Below are 13,242 nucleotides of genomic sequence, written 5' to 3'. Positions count from 1 at the left end.
TGGGCTAGTGTTACTATTGCTTAACAAGCACACATCAGAGGGCTGTGAGGAATATTCAAGAGTGTACTGGACAGAGGGTGGCAGGCCTGAATTCAGGTGTGGGTTTAGTCATCAGCCAGTCATGTAGTTCTAAGCAGTTCTCTGGACTTCAGTCTCCGCAGGAAATGAATAATGAGTGAACTTCATTCAGCCCTTACAGATACACAGACTGCTCTCATGGCCTGTTTTCATAGGTCCCAGGTCTGAAGACAGCCTCTTGTTGCTAAGGGCTTGCTACAGTCCTAGAAGGAAGGGACGCCCTCTACTGAGACAAAATTGAATTCTCTTAAGCCTTTGGCAGCTACTGGGCAAGAAGATACCTGAGATGGCATATAGAAATGGTATATTTATAGGTGAAAAGGACTTAGTTAAACATCGCATAAAAACCAACTCAAAGGACGTAAGTTTCAGCAAACTCTGGGAGATAGTGAAGGACAGGAAAACACAGTGTGCTGCAGTTCATGGGGTCGCAAAGAGTCGGACATGACTTAGCGACTGAACAACAACAAACATCCTTTAAACAACCATTCATACTCCCACCAGAATCTCCAACTTGAATTAGGAAATGAAAAAGTACAACCCACTGGTCTCTAAAGAAGGCTGGGTAGAACTTTCAAAGATATTTGTATTTATCCTCTTCCATAAGAAATTTATATTTATCAACATTTAATATACCTAATGACACTGGTGCTCTTACCTGGTCCATATATAAGATGGTCATACAGCACAGAGCTGAAATTATCCTGAGGGAAAACTGGGAATTCCACAATGGAAAGGGGTTCACCCTTACACCATCCTGCCTCATTTTCTTTCAGTACATTGTAACATTGTACAGCTTGTATGCTGCCAACTAACAATTTAAACAATTGGCTTAAAAATATTCCTGCCAAAAAACTACAAATTAAATAGAATATTAATAGTGCAAGCTTAAGCAAAGAACAAGAAGACGGAAGAGCTGACATTTTCCCTACACTTTCATCCATATTACAAAGTAAAAACAAAATAATCAGATCTGCAAAGAAATCTGCCAAAAATACTAAAAGACTGAATCTGTATTTTTGAAATATGCTATGTCATCAATGAAAGTGAAGTCAAGTGGGCCTTAGGAAGCATCTCTATGAACAAAGCTAATGGAGGTGATGGAATTCCAGTTGAGCTATTTCAAATCCTGAAAGATGACTCTGTGAAAGTGCTGCACTCAATATGCCAGCAAATTTGGAAAACTCAGCAGTGGCCACAGGACTGGAAATGGTCAGTTTTCATTGCAATCCCAAAGAAAGGCAATGCCACAGAATGCTCAAACTACCGCAAAATTGCACTCATCTCACACACCAGTAAAGTAATGCTCAAAATTCTCCAAGCCAGGCTTCAGCAATACGTGAACCATGAACTTCCAGATGTTCAAGCTGGTTTTAGAAAAGGCAGAGGAACCAGAGATCAAATTGCCAACATCCGCTGGATTATCGAAAAAGCAAGAGAGTTCCAGAAGAACATCTATTTCTGCTTTATTGACTATGCCAAAGCCTTTGACTGTGTGGATCACAATAAACTGTGGAAAATTCTGAAAGAGATGGGAATACCAGACCACCTGACTTGCCTCCTGAGAAACCTGTATGCAGGTCAGGAAGCAACAGTTAGAACTGGACATGGAACAACACACTGGTTCCAAATAGGAAAAGGAGTACATCAAGGCTCTATATTGTCACCCTGCTTATTTAACTTGTGTGCAGAGTACATCATGAGAAATGCTGGGCTGGATGAAGCACAAGCTGGAATCAAGATTGCCGGGAGAAATATCAATAACCTCAGATATGCAGATGACACCACCCTTATGGTAGAAAGTGAAGAAGAACTAAAGAGCCTCTTGATAAAAGTGAAAAAGGAGAGTGAAAAAGTTGGCTTAAAACTCAACATTCAGAAAACAAAGATCATGGCATCTGGTCCCATCACTTCATGGCAAATAGATGGAGAAACAGTGAAAACAGTGTCAGACTTTATTTTTGGGGGCTCCAAAATCATGGCAGATGGTGACTGCAGCCATAAAATTAAAAGACGCTCACTCCTTGGAAGGAAAGATATAACCAACCTAGACAGCATATTCAAAAGAAGAGACACTACTTTGCCAACAAAGGTCCATCTAGTCAAGGCTACCGTTTTTCCAGTAGTCATGTATGGATGTGAGAGTTGGACTATAAAGAAAGCTGAGCGCTGATGAATTGATGCTTCTGAACTGTGGTGTTGGAGAAGACTCTTGAGAGTCCATTGGACTGCAAGGAGATCCAACCAGTCCATCCTAAAGAAAATCAGTCCTGAATATTCACTGGAAGGACTGATGTTGAAGCTGAAACTCCAATATTTTGGCCACCTGATGCCAAGAACTGACTCATTTGAAAAGACCATTATGCTGGGAAAGATTGAAGGCAGGAGGAGAAGGGGAGGACAGAGGTTGAGATGGTTGGATGGCATCACCAATTCAATGGACATGAGTTTGAGTAAACTCTGGGAGTTGGTGATAACAGGGAGGCCTGGCATGCTGCAGTCCATGGGGTTGCAAAGAGTCAGACACAACTGAGCGACTGAACTGAAGTCAACATCAATGAAAACCTCAATTAATATCAGTTGATGTCTACTCATGATCAAATAGGGTCATTATATTAGCACGAAACCTTAAAGCATGGTTTATTACATTTTTCTCTATCCTTAAAAAATTTCTTTTGCATATGTTTTATAGTGAATTGATATGATTGCTTGCTTGTATAATTAGACAGACATTTTGGAGATATACGCTCAAATGGTGGGGTGGGTGTAGGGAGTGGGCACTACACAAAAAAAATCTGGAGACCCTAGGCCTACTTAAAGCCCCAAATCCCTGGGGCTGACCTTGAGAATGACATGAATCCTAGGACTACCTGGGAACTGAATGGCCACAGGTCCTTTGATCAGAACGGTTGAGTATTACCATGTAGTGGCTCTTACCTTAGACAGACTCCAGTTCTAGTCTGTGCCCCTCTGGGCAAGTGGAACCTGTCTGGCCATTGCTGAATGGTCAGCTGAGTTATTTCAGTCCCAGTTCCCTTGTGGAGGTACTGCCCCAGCACCCTGCTTAACTCAGAAAACTTGGTCCACCATGATGCACAGTTCACTTAGCCCCATTTACAAAGGAACTTTGACAGAATCTACTTTCCACGTGCCCCATGACTTCAACTTTCCAAACATTTGCTATTTTTAATTTTAGAAAGAGATTTTTCCTTTAGTTTCTGAGTATCAGTGATACTGTGCTTTGTAATAAGAAATACGTACATTTGGTCTTTCAACACTGTTTCTGACACAGAGCTCCTAAAACCATTGGAATTTCAGAAGAGATGTGAGTCAAAAGGAGTCTTTTGTTATGTTAAAGATTTGACTTTAGAGGCACCTAAGGCTGGGGGCTGGTTGCCAGTGAAGCCAACCATGTGATTAGAGGGCTGGAAATTTCAGTGCCACTCCCTAAACCACCCTCGTCCCCCAGAGGAGTGGAGACTACGGAGGTTGAATCAAGAGACTAACGTTGACATATATACACTACTATGTGTAAAACAGATAATGCTAACCTGCGATATAACACAGGGAGCACCACTGGGTGCTCTGTGAGGACCTAGAGGGGGATATGGGGCTGGGGGATGGAGGTTGGAGGGCAGGGGGGATGTAGGCATGCCTATAGCTGATTCACTTTGTTGTATAGCTGAAACTAACACAGCATTGTAAAGTAATTGCATGCATCCTAAGTCACTTCAGTTGTGTCTGACTCTTTGGGACCCCATCAACTGTAGCCCTCTAGGCTCTTCTGTCCATGGGATTCTCCAGGCAAGAATACTGGAGTGGATTGCTATTTCCTTCTCCGTTGTAAAGAAATTATCCTCCAATTTAAAAAAATTGTCTTTGTTTTTTCCTCAAAAAAAAAAAAAAAAAAAAAAAGGCCAATGGCCAATGACTTAAACAATCCTACCTAGGTAATAAAGTCTTCATAAAACCCCAGAAGGCTGGGGTTCGGAGAACTCCTAGATTGAGGAACACATGGAGATTCAGGGAAGGTCCTCAGCATTTCCCCATAACTTTGCCCTATGTATCTCTTCAATCTGGCTGTTTCTGAGATTTATTTTATTATTTTGTTTTATTTTTGCCGCATCAAGCAGCATGTGGGATCTTAGTTCCCCAACCAGGGATGGAACCCATGCTCTATGCAATGGGAGCTCAGAGTCTTAACCACTGGGCCAATAGGGAAGTCCCAGATCCTTTTATAATAAACCAGTAACCTAGTAAGTAAACTGGTTTCCTCCTGAATTCTGTGAGTCACTCTAGCAAATCAAGTGAACCTGAATAGGGGGTCAAGGGAACCTCTGAGCCTTAAGCAGCAGCTTCCGAGCCCGACGCACAGGTGACAACCTGGACTCTCAGTTGTTATCTGACACCAATGTGGGGGCAGTCTTGTGGGACGGAGCCTGAGCCCTAACTGGTGGGGTCTGACACTATCTTCTAGTTCACAGTGTCAGAATTAAGTTGCAGGACGCTAAGCTGGTGTTCCCAAAATTGCTGCATGGTGTGGAAACCACCCTCCACCCCATTTCCCCCTCCATATTAAAATGTCCTGAACCCTTTGGTATGGCATTTTTTTTAATGTTTTGTTTTCCATTCATAGGGCTTTCCTGATAGCTCAGTTGGTAAAGAATCCACCTGCAATGCAGGAGACCCTGGTTCGATTCCTGGGTCAGCAAGATCCACTGGAGAAGGGATAGGCTAGGCTACCCACTCTAGTATTCTTGGGCTTCCCTTGTGGCTCAGCTGGTAAAAGAATCTGCCTGCCATGCAGGAGACCTAGGTTTGATCCCAGGGTTGGGAAGATCCTCTGGAGAAGGGAAAGGCTACCCACTTCAGTATTCTGACCTGGAGAATTCCATGGAGTTGCAAAGAGTTGGACACAACTGAGTGACTTTCACTTGATGAAGATACAGTGCTCTCTCCATGTCACCACATTGAGCTATGAGATTTTATTTGCTTTGTTGGTATATTTATGTAAACATACTTATTAAACTTCAGTAGCCTGAGGATACAAATAAAACAGCAGCTGTATCATGTTTCAAACTAAATCAGCTCAGCTGGAATAGCAGAATGTATAAACACCCTTGTGAGAAATGTGCCCTCTCTCTGAATTGTCCAAGAATGTCAGGGCTTCTTATTTAGTCCAAAATAGCCATTCTTCCTGTCCTGGTCCTGGTTCTCTTTCCAACAGATGTCTCAGCCCACATTACTTCAAGCCATGAAGTATCCAGTTACTTAGCTGGTGAGTGGCTCAGCATGAACTGTGTTACCCAATTCTGGTCCATCGGACATAAGAGCATGGCAGAGGTGGGAAGGGAGGGCACGTCTGGAGAAGACTTCCTCGCGCCTAAGAAGAGAGATAAGACAAGTCACCACTCCCTCCCCTTTATTTCCTCTGGACATTAAAACTGTGTGCATGTGACTTTGGGGACCACCACAGATACATATTCTCCTTGAGCTGAGCCAGATCAAAGTAAAGTGGAAGAGTGCGAAGCCCCCAGTCCTAACGAAGCCGCTGGACCACTGTGTTAACAACCCCAGCACTTGTAGCCTCAGACTGTTTCCTCATTATTATTTACCCCACTTGAGTTGAGGTTTCTCTCATAAGAACACTGAAGCATCCTAGTGGATAGTCCTTGCTTCCAAATGACTCCAGACTTGAGAATGGGAATAGAAATACAACACAATACCACATCTACTGAGCCCTCTATGTTCTAGGGGCCCACGAGCCACAACCCCTAAGCCCACATGCTGTAGCTACTGAAGTCCATGTGCCTAGAGCCTGTGCTCTGCAACAAAAGAAGCCACCGCAGTGAGAAGCCCACTCACCGCAACTAGAGAAAGCCCACACGCAGCAACAAAGACCCAATGCAACCAAAAACAATTAATTAACTAAATTTAAAAAAATTTTTTAAAGAAATACAATGCAAGCTAAAAATATGGGCCATGTATGTGACTGAACATTTTTTAGTGGCCACATTAGGAAGAAATTAATTTCAATAATGTATTTTTAGGCCTTCCCTGGTAGCTCAGTGGTAAAGAATACATCTGCCAATGTGGGAGACATCGGTTTGATCCCTGACCCAGGAAGATCCCACATGACTCAGAGCAACTAAGCCCACGCACCACAACTACTGAGACTGTGCTCTAGAGTCTGGCAGCCACAACTGCCGAGCCCACCGTGCCACGGCTGCTGAAGCCCGAGTGCCCTAGAGTCTGTGCTCCACAACAAGAGAAGCCACCACAGCGAGAAGTCCGTGTACTGCAACTGGAGAGTGGTCCTCCACTCAGTGAAACTAGAGAAAAGCCCATGCAGAAGTGAAGACCCAGCACACCCAAAACTAAAAAATAAATAAATAGATAAAGTTGTGACAATAATGGCTCAGATCATGAACTCCTTATTGCCAAATTCAGACTTAAATTGAAGAAAGTGGGGAAAACCACTAGACCATTCAGGTATGACCTAAATCAAATTCCTTATGATTATACAGTAGAAGTGAGAAATAGATTTAAGGGACTAGATCTGATAGACAGAGTGCCTGATGAACTATGGACAGAGGTTCATGACATTGTACAGGAGACAGGGATCAAGACCATCCCCATGGAAAAGAAATGCAAAAAAGCAAAATGGCTGTCTGGGGAGGCCTTACAAATAGCTGTGAAAAGAAGAGAAGTGAAAAGCAAAGGAGAAAAGGAAAGATATAAGCATCTGAATGCAGAGTTCCAAAGAATAGCAAGTAGAGATAAGAAAGCCTTCCTCAGCTATCAACGCAAAGAAATAGAGGACAACAATAGACTGGGAAAGACTAGAAATCTCTTCAAGAAAATTAAGAGATACCAAGGGAACATTTCATGCAAAGATGGGCTCAATAAAGGACAGAAATGGTATAGACCTAACAGAAGCAGAAGATATTAAGAAGAGGTGGCAAGAATACACAGAAGAACTATACAAAAAAGATCTTCACAACCCAGATAATTACAATGGTGTGATCACTCACCTAGAGCCAGACATCCTGGAATATGAAGTCAAGTGGGCCTTAGGAAGCATCACTACGAACAAAGCTAGTAGAGGTGATGGAATTACAGTTGAGCTATTTCAAATCCTGAAAGATGATGCTGTGAAAGTGCTGCACTCAATATGCCAGCAAATTTGGAAAACTCAGCAGTGGCCACAGGACTGGAAATGGTCAGTTTTCATTGCAATGCCAAAGAAAGGCAATGCCACAGAATGCTCAAACTACCGCAAAATTGCACTCATCTCACATGCTAGTAAAGTAATGCTCAAAATTCTCCAAGCCAGGCTTCAGCAATACATGAACCGTGAACTTCCAGATGTTCAAGCTGGTTTTAGAAAAGGCAGAGGAACCAGAGATCAAATTGCCAACATCCGCTGGATTATCGAAAAAGCAAGAGAGTTCCAGAAGAACATCTATTTCTGCTTTATTGACTATGCCAAAGCCTTTGACTGTGTGGATCACAATAAACTGTGGAAAATTCTGAAAGATGGGAATACCAGGCCACCTGACCTGCCTCCTGAGAAACCTGTATGCCGGTCAGGAAGCAACAGTTAGAACTGGACATGGAACAACACACTGGTTCCAAATAGGAAAAGGAGTACATCAAGGCTCTATATTGTCACCCTGCTTATTTAACTTATATGCAGAGTACATCATGAGAAATGCTGGGCTGGATGAAGCACAAGCTGGAATCAAGATTGCTGGGAGAAATATCAATAACCTCAGATATGCAGATGACACCACCCTTATGGTAGAAAGTGAAGAAGAACTAAAGAGCCTCTTGATGAAAGTGAAAGAGGAGAGTGAAAAAGTTGGCTTAAAACTCAACATTCAGAAAACAAAGATCATGGCATCCGGTCCCATCACTTCATGGGAAATAGATGGGGAAATAGTGGCTGACTTTATTTTTTGGGGCTCCAAAATCATGGCAGATGGTGATTGCAGCCATGAAATTAAAAGGTGCTTACTCCTTGGAAGGAAATCATGACCAAACTAGACAGCATATTCAAAAGCAGAGACATTACTTTGCCAACAAAGGTCCATCTAGTCAAGGCTATGGTTTTTCCAGCAGTCATGTATGGATGTGAGAGTTGGACTATAAAGAAAGCTGAGTGCCAAAGAATTGATGCTTTTGAACTGTGGTGTTGGAGAAGACTCTTGAGAGTCCCTTGGACTGCAAGGAGATCCAACCAGTCCATCCTAAAGGAGATCAGTCCTGGGAGTTCATTGGAAGGACTGATGTTGAAGCTGAAACTCCAATACTTTGGCCACCTCATGCGAAGAGCTGACTCATTTGAAAAGACCATTATGCTGGGAAAGATTGAGGGCAGGAGGAGAAGGGAACGACAGAGGATGAGATGGTTGGATGGCATCACTGACTCAATGGACATGAGTTTGGGTAAACTCCAGGAGTTGGTGATGGACAGGGAGGCCTGGAGTGCTGTGGTTCATGGGGTCGCAAAGAGTCGGGCGCGACTGAACTGAACCTGGTGCATGTAAAAAGTTGTCATTTCTACATGTAGTCAACATAAAAATTATTGAGATATCTTACAATCTTTTTTTTATTGTCTTCAAAGTCCAGTTTACGTTTTACACTTACAGCACATATCTTGATTTAGAGCTCAAAAGCCATCATAATGGAAAAGGATATGAAAAAAGAATGTGTATATGTGTGTAACTGCATCACTTTGCTGTGCAGTAGTAATTAACACAAGGTTGTAAATCAACTATACTTCAGTAGAAAACATTTTTTATTCTCTGTGTGACTACTAGCTGCTGATTTAAGTTCTCCAGCAGGCTGCTTTGGGGACTGGGTTGCCCCTCTCACGCAGGCGACACGCAGGGCTGGAAATGGGCCAACTAGGACCCCCTGCTGGGGCTCCTAAGATAAGCATTTTGATTGAGCCTCTTACACTTGGCAAGTTGGAGATGTGTTCTAGCTACAACCGTGGGCTGACCTGAACCAGGTCTCTTCACAGGACATCCAGGCCTGTTACTCAGCCCAGATCACCAGCCAGACCCTCCTCCTCCCCGTGGGTTTTCCTGAGAGAGCCCTCCATGTCTTTTCCTGTTGGCGCATACTTCAGTCAGAATCACACCGGACTTTAAAACATAAGAGAATTTCTATCTCTCGTCCCAGAAAGTTTCTTCATCTCCCTCCCTACAACTTTTTTTTTTAACTCTATGGACCACCTCTTCATAACAAAGGGGCTTCCCTGGTGGCTCAGATGGTAAAGAATCTGCCTGTAATGTAGATCTGGGTTCAATCCCTGGGTCGGGAAGATCCCCTGGAGAAGGGCATGGCAACCCACTTTCAGTATTCTTGCTTGGAGAATTCCATGGACAGAGGAGCCTGGTGGGCTACAGTCCATGGGGCGGCAAAGAGTCGAACATGACTGAGTGACACTACTTCATAACATGGACCACTGCAATGGGCAAAAAACTTTTTTTAGGTCATAAATGTCATTCTACCTTCCAGGGCATTAAGTGTCAATTCATCTTATGCTTGGATAATTGAGAGGGGACACTTAAGTCCCAGGCAGGCAAAGATATCAGTAGCTACTTTTAAAAGGAAGCATTTCTGGCTCAATTTCCATCTAACCAGCTAACAAAACAAAACTGAAAAAACAAACCAAAGAAAAAAGCCTTTCATGTTTTCTTTCAGTTGGAGATTTGGAAGTATAGATAAACAGACATGGCAGGTGCCTGGTGAAGTACAACTTTATTATTTTTCTAGTAAGTGAAGAGCTATTGCTGGCTGCTTCCAGCAAAGCCGTCCCTGGTGGCCACAGCCCACCGTAAGTAAGGGTCACGTGTCAGTGTGGCAGGAACAGATGGAGGGCCTACCGGAGGAGGGAGTAGATTCTACACCCCTTTCACTGTGAGATGCTTAGAACCAGAACGGGCCCTTAGAACTGAGTACACTGCAAGTAATTGACCTTGGACAACTCCAAGATCAAAATGAGGGGGAGGTCTGGAGAGGGATGCAGGGCTTTCTGTGAATTAGCGCTGGTTAGGTTGGGGGACTAACCGACTTCACTTTCACTTTTCACTTTCATGCATTGGAGAAGGAAATGGCAACCCACTCCAGTGTTCTTGCCTGGAGAATCCCAGGGACGGGGGAGCCTGGTGGGCTGCCATCTATGGGGTCGCACAGAGTCGGACACGACTGAAGCGACTTAGCAGCAGCAGCAGCAGTTGGGGGATGGGGTGGGAGGACTCACATGATGATTCTGAACACTAAAATTGAGTTTTAACCTTGTTGGTACACATGAGAGGCCATACAATTATCACGGATAAAAAACACGAGATATTGATCATCCTGTACTTATTGACATTAGCTTTTAATAGCAACTACATATCTAGTTTTGTTTTCTATGTGGAATGTGTAAAATAATTTACTATGATGATGTTCCTCAAAGTTTCCTATTTTTAGAGCCACCTGGAGAGCTTTTAAAAGTCCCCATGTCTAAGCTGTGCCCCAGACCAATTAACCCAGAATCTCTGGAAGAAGGACCCCAACATCAACATTTTCAAAATTTCCCTTACGTGATTGCTACGTGCAGCCCCAATTCATGGAGTTTTCTGCTAGTGGGAATGTAAAATAGTACAACTACTTTGGAAAGTAGTTTAGCATTTTCTCACAAAGGCAGTGAAAGGGTTAGTCCCTCAGTTTGTCCCACTCTTTGCGACCCCATGGACTGTGGCCTGCCAGGCTCCTCAGTCCATGGGATTTTCCAGGCAAGAATTCTTGCCATTCTCTTCTCCAGGGGATCTTCCCAACCCAGGGATCTAACCTGGGTGTCCTGCGTTACAGGCAGACAAAGGTAAATGTACACCTGTGAACATGAGCCAGCCACTCTAATCCTTGGTATTTACCAAAGAGAAATGAAAGCCCATGCACACACTAAGAACTGTAAACAAATGTTCATAGAAGCTTTGTTTGTAATACCTCAAAACTTAAAATAACCCCAAATATTGATTACTAGGTAAATAGATGAAAAAAGTTGGGGTTATCCAAAAGCAGAGTAAGACTCAACAATAAAAGGAACAAATTACACAATGCACAAACAAATACACACAATAACAATAAATGATTGGAAAGGAAGAGGTAAACCTGCCTTTACATTCAGCAAACATAGCTATAAACATAGAAAATGCTAAGAAGTCTACAAATGAGTAAGTGACTTTAACAAGGCCATATGGTATATGGTTTACAAAATCATCTTACTCAAATACATTACAATGAAAAAATAATTAAAACTTTAAAATTCAATATATAAGTGCATTTAAAGACATGAAATACATTGGGATACATTTAACAACGTTTTTGCAATTCTTCTACACTGAAATCTAGAAAATATTGCTGAGAAAAATTAAAGACCTAAATATATGCAGCAATATGCTATGCTCAATATTGGGAAACTAGAAAATGTAAGATGTGAATTCTCCTCAAATTGATATATAGAGTCAATGCAATTCTTACTATTCGGCAAGAGAAGCAGACACACCCAAGTAAATAAAGAAATAATAATATAATTACAAGTAATGCTACAAAGAAAAGAAGCAATAGAGATGAATGGTGTGGAATGGAAGGCTAGATAGAGCAGTTAGCCTTTTTTTTTTTGGATAGAAATCAACAAGCTGATTCTGTAATTTATAAGAGAATAAAAAGAACCTAGATAAGCCAAAACAATTTTGAAAAAGAAGAACACAGCTGGAGAATTTACATTGTGTATTTTAAGACTCATAATAACACTACAGTAATCAAGACTGTCTGGTGTCATTGGAACAATAGGCATATAGACCAAAGGAGAGTCCAGATATAGGCCTACATGAAGATGGTAAATAAAATTTGTTTTTTCCCCCACAGCAATTTGATGGGGAAAGGATAATCTTTTCAACAAACGTTGAAGAAACAATTAGATATTCCTAGGCAAAAGATAAACTTCAACGTTTCCCTCACATGACACACAAAAATTAACTCAAAATGGAACATAGATTTAAACATAAGAGCTAAAACCATAAAACTTGAATAAAATACAGGAGAAAGCCTTGACAATCTTGGTGAGTAAAGACTCCTCAGGACACAAAAAGCACAAACCATAAGGGAAAATTTATCAAATTGGACTTCATCAAAATTGAAAGTTTATGTTCTTTGGAAAATACCACTAAAAAATGAAAAGAATACAGACTGGGAGAAAATATTTATAATATATATTTCTGATGAAGTACCAGAATATATAGAGAACTCTTACAATTCAATAATGAGTAATCAATGAAAAATGGGCAGATTTGGGCATCCACTTTACAAAAGACATACAAATGGCAAAAAAAAAAAAAAAAACCACATGAAAAGATGCTCAACATCACTGATCATCAGAAATGCCACAATGAGATACAACTACAAAACGTCTGTGCTATGTACTTAGTCACGCAGTTGTGTCCAACTCTTGGTGACCCCATGGACTGTAGCCCACCAGGCTTCTCTGTCCATGGGGATTCTCCAGGCAAGAATACTGGAATAGGTTGCCCTGCTCTTCTCCAGGGGATTGTCCCAACCCAGGGATCAAACTCAGGTCTCCCACTTTGCAGGCAGATTCTTTACCGTCTGAGCCACCAGGGAAGCCCACAAATAGCCAAAATGAAGAAGAGGATTGGTAAGCATATAGTGCAACTAAAACTTTGACATCTTGCTGGTGGGTGCATTTAATTATATGCAAAATTTCTCTCAAAAAATCTTAAAAAGTTCAAGCCAATAAAGTTACAAAACAATGGCAAATGATTTACAAGAAAAGCAAAAAGAAAAAATTACAAAGGAGTAATGAAGTAACTTCTAATGTCTTAAGAGGTCCTATGCTCAATCTTTGCTATATGTTTCCTCGTTCAATCTTGAGAAAGAACCTATAAGGTAAGCATAATTATTCTCTCCATTTTAAACTTGGGCAAATTGAAACTTACAGAGCTTCAATGGTGAAGTCTGGATAGGCTGATGACAGTATCTAAACTCTTAAGCATTAAGCAAAATAACCTAAAATAACCACCTTGCTGGACTTCTTTAAGGATGGTCATAAAATTGAAAGATCATAATTCTCAAGAAAATATGCTAAAT

The sequence above is a fragment of the Bos javanicus genome, chromosome 20, assembly GCF_032452875.1.
Source record: "Bos javanicus breed banteng chromosome 20, ARS-OSU_banteng_1.0, whole genome shotgun sequence".
NCBI classification, from domain to species: Eukaryota; Metazoa; Chordata; class Mammalia; order Artiodactyla; family Bovidae; genus Bos; species Bos javanicus.
Note: the sequence above shows the minus strand (reverse complement) of the source record.